Source organism: Acomys minous (genome assembly GCF_964271855.1).
Source record: "Acomys minous genome assembly, chromosome: 4".
NCBI classification, from domain to species: domain Eukaryota; kingdom Metazoa; phylum Chordata; class Mammalia; order Rodentia; family Muridae; genus Acomys; species Acomys minous.
Window position 1 is genome coordinate 52755824 of NC_140486.1, and position 9718 is coordinate 52765541.

At 40.6% G+C, this 9718-nt stretch overlaps 1 long non-coding RNA gene across 1 annotated transcript; it reads left to right on the top strand.

Annotated features, from left to right (window-relative positions):
* The first annotated feature begins 1484 nt into the window (after positions 1-1484).
* LOC311596200 lies at positions 1485-8345 on the top strand. The gene is made up of 4 exons (XR_014778755.1): positions 1485-1845; positions 2531-2621; positions 7919-7954; positions 8100-8345. It is a non-coding gene; the product is annotated as an uncharacterized lncRNA (long non-coding RNA).
* The last annotated feature ends 1373 nt before the right edge of the window (positions 8346-9718 follow it).

Genomic DNA, 9718 nt, shown 5'->3' on the forward strand with positions numbered 1-9718 from the left:
TCCCACCAGACTACAATAGGCTGTGAGGGGGCTAGGGGAGAGGCATCACTCTGGCAGAGGACCAGAGGAGAATAAATTAAGTGGAACAAAGAATGAATTGTTGTATTAAAAAGATATAAACAAGAAAACTCAGATAAAAACTCTTTAATATATGAAACTTACCAAAGTCAAATTATAAAATGGAAAAATCTGAACAGAATAATGAGCTGGGCAGTGAGTCCCTAGTCAGGGGTCACCTGCGAAACAACACAAAATGAAATAATCTAGGGATCAGATTGCTTTTCTGCCAACTTGTACCAAAACAAAACAAAAACAAACAAAACTGATACAGTAATTCTCGTGAAATGCCTAAGAAAACTGAAAAGAATGAAATGCTTCAAAATAATTCATGAGGCAAACAGTGTCCTGACACCAAAACTAGACAAGGGAGCAATCAATGAAGGGGTAGATGGTACTGAGAAAAGGAAGGGGAGAGCAGAAGAGGAGAGAGAGAGAGAGAGAGAGAGAGAGAGAGAGAGAGAGAGAGAGAGAGAGAGAGAATAAAAACTACACTCCAATATCCCTAATAAACACAGAAAAACCTGAAGACGTAGAAAATTAAACCCAACAACACTGGTCCAACAAGGTGGCTCATCACGTAAAGGTGCTTGACACCAAGCCTGATGACCCACAGAACCCACATGGTGGAAGGAGATCACTAACTTTCACAAATTATCCTCCGACCTTCACATTTATCCTGAGGTGGCCTGCCACCCCTCCCTCCTGATCAAACACACATGTTAAGTACATTAATTAATAGATAATAAATGTTAAAAACCGAACTTTCACTTGAAAAGGTTTATTCACCATGACCAAGGGAGATGTATCCCAGAGTTACAAGAGTGATTCAACATATGCCAACCAGTAGACAAGCTACACCACAGGATCCTTAGTTTCTTTTTTCTGCCAACTTTGTACTTACTTTACTCTTGTTTTAATGTCTTAAACTGAAATGTAGTGATACTTGATGTTTCTTTTTTTAATTAAAAAAAAAAACCATTTCCATAAGCTTGCCTCTCAGAATTTCTTCTGCTGAATCCCGAAGATTTGACATACTGTGTTTCCATTTCTTGTATGTCTCCAGAAACCAAATTTCTCTTTAAGTTTCTCCATTGATACATTTCTAATCTTTCATTATTTTGATTAGAAAATAAAACTGATATGGGCTCAATCTTGCCGTATTTGATAAAACTTGTTCTGAGGCCTATTCTAGAGAATGTTCTAAGTGTAGTCAAGAACATTGTTTACTTTTGAGCCACTGAGTGGAATGTCCTATGAATGCCTGTTAGGTTTAGTCAGCTGAAATTATAGTTATAGCTGATGCTTTCTTGTTGACTATCTGGCTATTGCTCATGGTAATGCTATTAAAGTCTAGCATTATTGGTTTGCAGTCTATTTCTCCCTTTATGTGGGAGAACTTTTCAACAGTAAGCCTATCCAGATAGTCCAGGTAAGCTCTCTGATACTTCTTTGGGCCTAGACTGTGAAGGCCATGATGGTAGTAGGGTTGTCTTAAGCCTGGGCTTCCCGTAGATGGGAAAAAAAATGCTGAGATAGAATCCTGTAGCTGCTGATGTTGACACAGTCTTGGGGTGTGGTTGAAAGTCTCTGGCTACTAAGGTTTTAATACAGCCTAAGGCTGTAGTGATGCAGGCAGGTTGACTTCATTTTGTTGAGGTTTGAGTTTCTGCCTGGAGGCAGGATAGGTCTGAGATCACAGTCCACTGGTGCAAGCCAAGGAATCTAGATCCATGGGATACACCCAGTGACATCTTTGCAGTGTCAGGCCCAGTACTATGAGGCAAGGTAATGTCCTACACTTGCATTTCTTTTCCTTATACATATGGTATCTGGTACTATGCTGACCTGATTGGGGAAGGGAGATGTGGGTAATGTGAAATTTCTGTTCCTACATTTTCCAATGTCTTTTTACTTATTATCATTGCTACAAGCTTGACTATACTCTAGACTTCTTGCCCTGGTTTTTTTGTTTGTTTGTTTGTTTGGTTGGTTGGTTGGTTGGTTTTAAGAAAAAAATCAGAGTAATTTATTATCATCATTAAACTTTTTTATTTAGTTAATTTACTCAGATTACATCTCAACTGTTATCCCATCACTTGTATCCTCCTGATCCTCCCTCCCTCCTGCTTTCATCCTACTCCCCTCTCCTAGGTCTATGACTGAGGGGAACTTCCTCCCCAACTATATGGTCATAGGCTATCAAGTCTTATCTTGATAGCCTGTTTATCCTTTCTTTGAACACCACCAGGCCTCCCCACCAAGGGGAAGTGGTCAAATATAGGGCACCAGAGTTCATGTTAAAGTCAGTCCCCACTCTCCACTCAGCTGTGGAGAATTTCCTGTCCATTTGGTAGATCTGAGTAGGGGTTCAATGTTTCCTGCATGTATTGTCCTTGGTTGGTGCAGTAGTTTGAGCAGAACCCCTGGGCCCAGATCTGTACATCCTGATGTTCTTCTTGTTGGTTTCTAGGACCCTCTGGATCCTTCTATTTCCCCATCCTCCCATACTTCTCTCACCTAGAGTCCCCTTACGATGTCCTCACATCTATCACAATCTCCTGGTAAGTAAAGACTTTCATGGGACATGCCTCTTGGGCTAGTGTCCAATTATAAGTGAGTATATACCATGTGAGTCTTTCTGCTTCTGGATTAACTCACTCAGTATGATCATTTCTAGTTCCATCCATTTGTCAACAAATTTCTGAATTTCCCTGTTTTTAGTTTTTAATTTTTTGTATTGAATAGAATTTATTAATTCATTCATATTACATCTCAATAGTTATCCCATCCCTTATATCCTCCCATTCCTCCCTCCCTCCCACTTTCCCTCTACTCCCCTCTCCTATGACTGTGACTGAGAGGGACCTCCTCCCCCTGTATATGCTTATAGGGTATCAAGTCTCTTCTTGGTAGGTTGCTATCCTTCCTCTGAGTGCCACCAGGCCTCCCCTTCCAGGGGACGTGGTCAAATATGGGGCATCAGAGTTCATGTAAAAGTCAGTCCCCACTCTCCACTCAACTGTGGAGAATGTCCTGCCCATTGGCTAGATCTGGGTAGGGGTTCGAAGTTTACTGTATGTACTGTCCTTGACTGGTGCCATACTTCGAGCAGGACCCTTGGACCCTGATCCGCCCGTCATAATGTTCTTCTTAGTAGGTCACACAGCAAGCCTCAACAAATTTCCTTGTTTTTAATAGCTGAGTAGTAGCCCTACATCTGACAAAGGTCTAATATCCAAAATATATAAAGAACTCAAGAAATTAAACACCACAAAACCAAACAAGCCAATTTTGAAATGGGGCTCAGAATTAAACAGAGAATTTTCAACAGAGGAATATCTAATGGCTGAGAAACACTTAAAGAAATGCTCAACGTCTTTAGTCATCAGAGAAATGCAAATCAAAATCACTCCAAGATTCCATCTTACACCCATCAGAATGGCTAAGATTAAAAAACTCAAGTGACAGCCCATGCTGGCAAGGATGTGGAGAAAGGGGAACACTTCTTCATTGCTGGTAGGAATGCAAACTTGTACAATCACTTTGGAAATCTATTTGGCTCTATCTCAGAAAACTAGAAATAGGGCTTCCTCAAGACCCAGCTACTCCACTCCTTGGAATATACCCAGAAGATGTTCCACTACACAACAAGGGCATATGCTCAACCATGTTCATAGCGGCCTTATTCATAATAGCCAGAACCTGGAAACAACTTAAATGTCCCTCAGTTGAAGAATAGATAAAGAAACTGTGGGAAGAGGCTCAAATTGGCATTTCTAATGGGAGTTAATTGAGGGGCTTTATGCTGCCCTGTTGCTCTGCCCTGCACATTCCAATTTTGAGAAGACTTTGATGGACTTAACTTAGCCAACACTTGCTCGGTTTGGGTGCCAAAGGCTCCTCTGCAGCAGTAAAGCACTCACATTCTAAAACAAGATGAGCGACGCAGTCTAGGCTCACTAGTTTAAATCTCTATGAAGTATTTCACTTTGTGAGGTATTTTAAAAAATGAGCAAGAAAGTGAGGCGAGCGGAGAAAATTCACAGAACAATGTACAGAGGAAGTTACTAAAATACTAACTTACAACACTAACAAAACCAGCACTGTTTGAAGAGAAGATTGTTCCTTATAGCTTTCATAGTTAAGTTCTATACAGATGAAGGAGAGTTTTACAGGTCAGTCTCAATCTCAAAACAAAACAAAACAAAACAAAAATGACCAAAACAAAACAGAAAAGAAGCCAAACGTGGTAACAACAATTCACATAGCATCACAGCATAAATGACTGCCTGTAGACCTTTTACACAACAAGATTCATAAATATGTACCAGAGTGAATTTCCGGTAAAGCTACACTTTAGGAAAGTAGAGTGATCTGAATGCTAGTGTTTAAACTGCAGGCTTCTGTGGGTTCAACGGATACTGTGAGCAATCTGTTTAATGAGCATCTCTTAACAAAGTTGCCTCTTCGAATCCTACTAAGCAGTTGCTTCATCCTTTGCATTATCTGTGAAGAGACAGACACTGCCTGGTATGGGAGGGGCACTTGTGAGCCACGGTGGCGTCTGCCTCTGCCTCTTCCTTGAAGGTCAGTGTTTCTAAGATGGCTACTACTCTTGCTCTCAGTTTCAAGATTGCTCAGTTATAAGCCACCCCCTCTTATGTTTTTGGTTTTGGTTTTGTTTTGAAACAGCATCTTAGGTTGTAATCTACACTCGCTTTGAATGCCTGAAACTCACAGCAATCCTCTTGCCTCTGCCTACCAAGTACTGCAAATACAGATGCAAGCCACCACACCCATCTCCTTTTATTTTGTAATCTGAAAATGTGAGGTCATGCCAAAGGTCTGAGGAGAGGAAAATTTTTACTTTATGCATAGTATTGATTTTGTGTCTTACTAAATATCTTGGCACTTTTTTTCCTCCTGCCTTCCAAAAGATTTGAGGTAAAGATAAGAAACGTGTGACTATTCTCACTTCTACCAGTTTGCTGAAGGCAGGACCGAGCGTTGCTTCAGGTAGAGCCTGAGACCTGCCAGTTCTTGCAAGGATTTGCATGGCAAAGCACTAGCTCTGGCTCAAACAGCAAGTTGACTAAAGTCAGTTACCTGAATTATTCCTCAGTGTTCCTGGAATGACCCTTCCTTAGCAGAAAAGCCAGTAGACAGAGCCGAGACAAAGAATATTGCCCTTTTTAACATATCCATTTGCAATACTTGTGGGTTTAAAATGCTAGCAAAGGTGCATACAAGTTGAAAAGAAATAAAAAAAATTTGCCCCAAGTTTTCTGTATAGTTGAAAGGACATGAGATAAACTTGTGGAACCAAATGAGAAAAGAGCAAATTAGATACAAGCTATGTACTAAGACAGCACGTGACTGAGAAGGACTTGAGTGACTTAGATATGTAATGACGGAGAGGAACAGATTGCCATCCATTGGCCAAATCACTCATATCTAAAAGATACTTTGGGTGATGAAAAAATGTTTGTCTTTACCACATCTAAGCTACATGTCTAAACATTAGTAGCAAAAAGTGCTTCTAGAAGGTGAGTAACAAATGTTGATTATTGGTTGCCTAAAAGATGCAAAGTGCCTTCTACTCCGTCACTGTTATTCGATGAGTTTTTTCATCTGATACCGGCAGTGCAGTGAAATAGCAGCTAATGTTTCAAGATTAAAGTTCTTTACCAATCCAAAGTCTCGTGTGCGGATGTTCGAGTGCTCCTGTGGATGCTCATGCACGTGCATGTGGAGGCCAGATGTGCATTCCTCAGGTGCTGTCAAGCTTGCTTATAGAAACAGGGGTTCTCAGTGCTACCTGAATGGGTTAGCCAGTGGCCTTTGCATCCCTGGGATTCACCTGCTTCTGGCTCCCCAGTGCTAGGGTTACAGGTACATTTTATCACTCTTGGCTTTTTATTTTATTTTATTTTATTTTATTTTATTTTATTTTATTTTATTTTATTTTATTTTATTTTATTTTATTTTATGCTTTTTGCTTTTTACATGAGTTCTGGGGATGAAACATAGGGCCTGGTGCTTGCCCAGTAAGTATTCTATCAAAGGAACTGTCTCCCAGTTCCACAAATAGCACTGTTCGGTGAGCTCAAACTCATCAGTGAACATAGTTACTGCCCTCATATTCAGTGTGGAGTATGATCTTAAAAAAAAAAAAAACAAGTTATGGGGATATTTAAATGATAGATTTCCTTTGTGTCAACACACGTGATTTAAGAGTGAAAAATCACCACACACCTCAGAAGTTAATGGAAGATCTTACAAAGGAAGGGGGATATAATCCCATACTTGGTTTTTTGTTTGGTTCTTTGGTTTTGCTTTGTGTTTGTTTTATTTTGTAAAGTCACCCCCCCAACAGGGCACTTTTTTTCCAGGAAAAGGAAGAGCAGCAAGGAAAGCTATGAAAACAGGAATATCTACATGCATGAGGGGAAATGTAGGCGGCAGCCTGTTTGGTTAGGGTAAAAGCTTCTGGTGAGGGCCTGTGGCCATCGTTGGTGCTGACTGCATTATGTTCTGACTCCACTGTCACCCATCCTGTTCTATCTCAGTGACACACTAGCCATGCTTGTCTTTCTTGCTAGTTCTCAAACTTGCCAGACATTTATTCGCCTTAGTGTCCTGATACTCGCTGGTCCTTCTATTACAAATGCTTTGTGTCACGTGGTTATGCCTTTGAAATCTTTGTTCTGATGTTATCTATGCCCTACTGTGGCCTGCTCTGATCACTTTTATAATTATAGACTTCCTTGGCACTCCCTGTTCTTTAATAGCATCTACTACCTTCTTAGCAGAATGTAAAATAGAAAATCACATGGAGGTGAGATTTTTAGATTCCAGTAAAGACCATATTGAGAAAAACAGAAAAAAAAATCATGTGACACAGAGAGTGACATAAATAAAGGTATACCTTAAGGAAATTAAAGTAAGATTTGTGTGTACTTTAGGTTTTTTTTCCCTCCATGGAAAGACTCACACTCATGACTTAAAGTGAGGTGATCTGGCTCATAGAGGACTATGGGATCAAAATGCAAAGTGGGGACTTGCTTTATTTTAGAAAGAATATTTAAAATCTTAACCTTATTTTATGAATGATGGAAGACTAATACTGGGAGTGAGGAAGAGGGGCCAAGACACAGGAGTTTCTGCCATATTCCCCTTCTTCTGCACTATGCTCCTCTTTTTTTTTTCATTTTTTAATTAATTTATTCATATTACATCTCAATTGTTAGCCGTTCCCTTGTATCCTCCTATTCCTCCCTCCCTCCCACTTCCCCCCTTCTCCCCTCCCCTATGTCTGTGATTGACGGAGACCTCCTCCCCCTATATATGCTCTTAGATTATCGATTCTCTTCTTGGTAACTTGCTATCCCTCCTCTGAGTGCCGCCAGGCCTCCCCATCCAGGGGACGTGGTCAGAAAAGGGGCACCAGAGTTCGTGTGAGAGTCAGATCTCACTCTCCACTCAACAGTCCCATGAAAAACTTTACTTACCAGGAAAGTGGGTCAGAGGAGAGGACATCCTATTGAGACTTTAGGTGAGAGTAGCATGGGCAAATGGGGAAATAGTAGGACCCACAGGGTCCTGGAAACCTACAAGAAGAACTTTATGACAAGCGGATCTGGGTCCTGGGGTCCTCCTCAAACTAAGACACCAGCCAAGGAGAATATAGGCAGTAAACTTCGAACCCCTACCAAGACCTAGCCGACGAACATGATATTCTCCACTGTTGAGTGGAGAGTGAGATCTGACTCTCACACGAACTCTGGTGCCCCTTTTCTGACTATGCTCCTCTTGAAGGCCACCTTTGTGAGCTTCCCTTTCATCTCTCACACTGTAGGAGGAACAATAGACTGGATGGTGGCCGGAGATAAAGGTGGGTGCTTTTTACCTTTCCTTTTAACTTGGGTGTGTGTGCTGGTGATGGCTGCTTTCCCCTACAACCACGGTGGCTGTGGCCTGGGCCTGCTCCGCAGTTCAGCATCTCATCTAAATGACGTTCTCTCATCCTTCCTCCTTAGAGTTACCAGCGGCTTCCTGTTGTTGTTTGTCTCAAGATTCATTGCTATCGTTTGCTCCTTTGGCCCCTCGATACCACTGACAGTAGTCCTTTCATTAAACAAACGAACGAACAAAAGCTTAATTTGAACCATTTGAATAGTTTGGAACAAACTATTTCCTCCCAAGCACGTGACTCATGAAGAGAAGTTAAGACTATAAACTTCTAAGTCTTAGAACTGAAGAATATTAATGTTACCCTCAAGAGAAATGAGAACATAAGAAAGAAGATATTAATTTAGAAAAATAAAGGAAACTTTAGAGTATTGGATGGATTTTTTTTTTAAGCCAGATGTCTAATCATTCTGCATGTAAACAATGGCTGGTTAACTAGGACCGACAAGATAACAGAGTACTGGTTGACCTAGTAAGCAGTGGGATTTTAGTCTTTAAGTAGTCATTCTCCGTGATATATGTGGAATACTTGTAGAATGCCGTATGTAGGGTCATTAGAAAGCCACTACAGTGGTCTAGGGCAAGGAGGGTTATTATTTGTATTGTATTACCTGAGGTGGAGAGAAGCACTTAGATTTAAGATGAAGTTCAGAGTTTGGGCACTGCGGGTTTGGTGAATGAGTAATCGGATGCCATGAGGAAAAGGATAGCCCAGAGCATGTTAATGGGTTTTGATTTCGACAAGTGTGTGAATGTGTTTGCAGTTACTGATGTGAGAAAAGTAAATTTACAGGTGAGGGCAGGTCCCTAAAGATAATTCTTAAGTTGTATTTATTTAAAGGACCTAGAAAAAGATTCTATTATACCAATAGTTGTTGTTTATTATTATGAAAGACTTGAGATTTGGGGGGAGAGAAAGATAAAGAGGGCTGGGTCTGAAAGGAAGTAGTATACACTTCCCTTTGTCCTTTTCCAGTGAGTTCACATGGGCAGTGTGTAATTCTCTTAGCAACCTTGAGTGCCCATATGAGTATTGACCCTCCTCCAGTCCTTGACAGTCAGCTCTTTATGGCTGGACTTCAATGGACAGTGCTCAACCCGTGCCTGTGCAACCCTCCAAATTCAAACTGATACTCACTTCCCAGCTTCACAAAGACACAGGTCAGATTTCAGCTCCTCAGATTACAGGAAGGCAGGGTACTGTTTATCTTGTAATACACAGGGTTGCTTCTCACACCTGCTGAGTTAACCTTTTACTAAATAAGGAAGAAATCAGGAGCTCTGGCTCATCAGTTTTAAGACTGAAATTCTTTTTTAATTTTAAGAGGGAAGTTTTAGGGGATGTACCAAGTTTTCATTGTATATAAAGTATTTAAAACTCACAAGATGGGGCTGGAGAGATGGCTCAGTGGTTGTGAGCCCTGGCTGCTCTTTTAGAGGTCATGAGTTCAACTACCAGTAACCATTGTGGCTCACCACCATCTATAGTGGTCTCTGATGCCCTCTTTTGACATCCAGACATACATGCAAACAGAATACATTAAGTAAATAAATAAATTGAAATAAAATAAGATAAAAACTCATTGGATGATGTGATTACGTAGGGACAGTTTTCATGGTAAAAAGAATTTCTAGTAGGTTTTCTAATGATTAGAATCTAGAAGAGAAAATGTGACAATATAAATTA